The sequence below is a fragment of the Camelus dromedarius genome, chromosome 8, assembly GCF_036321535.1.
Source record: "Camelus dromedarius isolate mCamDro1 chromosome 8, mCamDro1.pat, whole genome shotgun sequence".
Taxonomy (NCBI): domain Eukaryota; kingdom Metazoa; phylum Chordata; class Mammalia; order Artiodactyla; family Camelidae; genus Camelus; species Camelus dromedarius.
In genome coordinates, this window is record NC_087443.1 from 2,865,022 (window position 1) to 2,868,572 (window position 3,551).

A 3,551-nucleotide genomic window follows, 5' to 3' on the forward strand; every position below is an offset into this window, starting at 1 on the left:
TCATGACTTTGAACAAGTAGCAGACTCAGAAAACCTCACTTTCTTCCCCTCTGAAACCAGGATTTAAAAAAAAAGATCCTACTGCGTGAGTGTTTTTCTTAATAATTAGTATCAGATTGGATAAGTGACTTAAAGCTGTGTTTGTTTTAAAAGCACGGGACAGAACAGTGAGATTAGTTGCTATAATCTGGGTTAGAAGAGGTGGGGGACCTCTCTGTTCTGTGTGTGTGTGTGTGTGTGTGTGTGTGTGTACATCGTGGACTGTGACAATCTAAATCATCAGACCCTCAGTGTCTAAGGCAGTCAGACTCTAACACAAACCACATATCACACAAACATGATGACTTCGAGTTTTCACTTGAATGCAAGGCATTATCAACGCTAAGATCAAGAACTCTGGGTGTTGCGAAATCGTCCTTGTCATTTTGCTCCCAGTGAGTGGTGTGCTCCCCAAATCTCCTGCTCAGACCTGTTAAAAGCACAAATCTTCTCCGCAGAAAGCCGGGTCTGGCCGGTCTGGGTGGGAATTTTTTTTCGCTTTTATGCATTTATGTGTCAACAAGAACACAAGCACCTGTGTAGACAAGCTTTTGTTCCTCTGGGGTTTACCCCTAGGAGCAAAATTGCTGGGTCGTACGATTGCCCCGTGTTGTAATCTTGTCCTGTCGACACAGACACTTCCACTAAGCTGACCCCGTTCACCCACGCAAACTGCACGACCAGGACGCGCGCGGCCCTGGAGGAGGCTGAATCCTTTGCAGGACGGGAAGGATGAGCACAGCTGGGCGGGCTTTTGGTGAAACCTGCGCTTTACCACCTGCTGGGTTTGCCGCGTTGGACAGGAAGCCCGGGAACCCAGGCAGAGCGGAGCAGGGCTGATCTCACGTTGGGGGGCCTGGCTCCCCGCCACGGCTTCTCCTGCTGCTGTCTGGCCAGGTGTAGATCACCCAGCCTGGGGATCCTCGGTGTCCTCAACCCCAACCTTGTGCCTGATGTTGAGTGGAGATCTCACAGCCCTTTCCAGCTCTGAGATGCCATCCCTTTGCTCTTTGGTTCAGACTTGTCTACATTAGAATATGCTCTTTGCAGGGGGTGGTGGTAATAGCTCAGTAATAGGGCGCATGCTTAGCACGCACGAGGTCCTGGGTTCAATCCCCAGTCCCTCCATCACCAAAAATATAGAATAGGCTACTTGAATACTGCTGACATCTTTTTCCAGATGTCTTCCCACCAGCTCAGTGGGTGTTCAGCCAAGCTGACCTGCTGATGGACCAGAATAAAATGCGGACGAGAGCAGCTGACCAGGGAGTCAGCCCAGGAGCAGAACAACTTCAGCGCAGGCTCCCTGCCTCAAGCAGGGGAGAGACCATCTTGCTCGGCCCTTCAGGGGAAGCCGGGGACCAGCTGGGCGAGTTTGTTCCAGGCTCACCTGTTAACATGGCCCCTTTGTGAATCATTGTTCCAAAAGATGGTTGGTTTTTCAGATGCCCTTGGCAGGCTCAGTGTTTTAGGATGAGCCAATTGTTTTGATTGTTTTGTTTCATCAGATGAAAGAATGAGTTACTCTCCTACCCTGCTGGTGGGAATGCAAACTGGTGCAGCCGCTGAGGAAAACAGTTTTGCAGTTTCTTAAAATGTTCAACACGGAGTAATCATATGACCCAGTAATTCTACTCTTGGGTGTAAACCCCAGAGAAATGAAAGCATGTCTGCACAGACATTTGTGCATGAATGTTTATAGCAGCATTATTTGCAGCAGCCAAAAGGTGGAAACCACCCAAATGCCCATCAATGGACAAGTGGATAAACAAATTGTGGTATACCCACACAATGGAATATTATTCAGTCATAAAAGGAATGAAGTACTGTTATATGTGCCAACTTGAATGAACCTCGGAAACAGAAGGTTACAGGGGGAGGGGATAGCTCAGGGGTAGAGAAAATGCTTAGCATGCACGAGGTCCTGGGTTCCATCCCCAGTACCTCCACTAAACGGATAAACAAACAAACCTAGTTACCTCTCCCCCCAGGGGAAAAAAAAACCAGAACGTTAAGTGAAAGATACCAGACAAAAATGGTGGCAGGTTGTATGATTCCTTTATACGAAATGTCTAAAATAGGCAAATCTACAGGGGCAGAAAGCAGATTAGGGGTTGCTGCCAGGGCCTGTGGGAAGGGAAATGGGAGTGACCCCTTAGTGCCCACGGGGAGCTCTGGAGTGATGAGAAAGCTTGGAAACCAGAGAGAGATGATGAATGCACAAGAGTGAAGGCACTAAATGCCACTGAGTCATGCGCTTTCAAATGATTCACTGTGTGCTGTATGGATTTCACATTGATAAAAGGAGAGGGCGGGGTGACAGAGAATGTGGTGGGGGAAGAGAGAACGGGAGAGAGAGAGCGGGTGGCTGGGGGAGATGTTATCCCGCCCGATGGGATGTTCTGAGTTTAAAGGAAAATGTGAGCACACGTCAGTGAAACAGAACAGAAAGCATCATTCTGAGCACAGTGACCACAGATCTCCGTGGGGGTGGGGGGGGCCGGCATCACTTCCTCCCGCCAGCAGCGGTCTCTGACACCGCAAGTCACAGGACCTGGTGACCAGCGTGGCATCCTCGGACTGACTGACTGAGGCCCCGGCAGCATTCTCGCAGTGTGGCGCCAGCAGCTCAGAGGACTCCGCTCGGACTCTGGGCCGCACGAGGTTCTTCCAGCCTGGGGTCCAGCCGACCACCTCCCTCCCGGCTCACTGGGCACACGGGGCATCCAGGGAGCGTAGGCCCTTCCAGTCTGGGGGTTCTCTAGCCCGTGTGTAGGGACCCCTTTCCATCAGCTCTTCACCGTGTACATCATACTTCTCCTAGTGCCTGGCAGGGTAAAGACTTGGATTTAAAAAAACTAGACACACTGATGGGGATTTGAGCTGGGCAACAGAAGACGTGCCAGTGGTCAGGCTAAAGAATGCATTTGAAAGTGTCTTGGCACAAGTCGTTTGGGGCTGAGCTTTGCAACCCTGATGTCAGGTCCCTTTCAGACGAGTCTGCATGAAGCTATCAGGCAGGGTTGACCTTGTAACAAAACCTGTTCCTGTTGGGAGGGTACAGCTCAGTGGTACAGCGTGTGCTTAGCATGAACGAGGGCCTGGGTTCAATCTCCAGCATCTCCATTAAAAAATAGCAAAAAACAAACAAACAAACTTACCCCCCCCCAAAAAAAACACAAACCAAAAATAATGTAATAAAATTTAAAATTTTAAAAATTGAATGCTAAAAAATATGATTAAAAAATACCAGAAATTGACACAACATTGCACACTGACTGTACTTCAATTAAAAAAACAAAACAAAACAAAACAAAAACCCAAAACAGCTCAGGGTGAGAATGGAGCTCTGCAGAATTCGTTCACTCACAAGTCCTACCCATGTGGCTGTCTGAATGTCTGCCCTTGGCTGCTGGCCTGGACTTCTGCCTCCAGGACCACCCTGCTGGGGGCTGGAGTCCAATGGTGGGCACGAGCCATCACCACTGTCATCATCCTTAACCAGCAGTGAC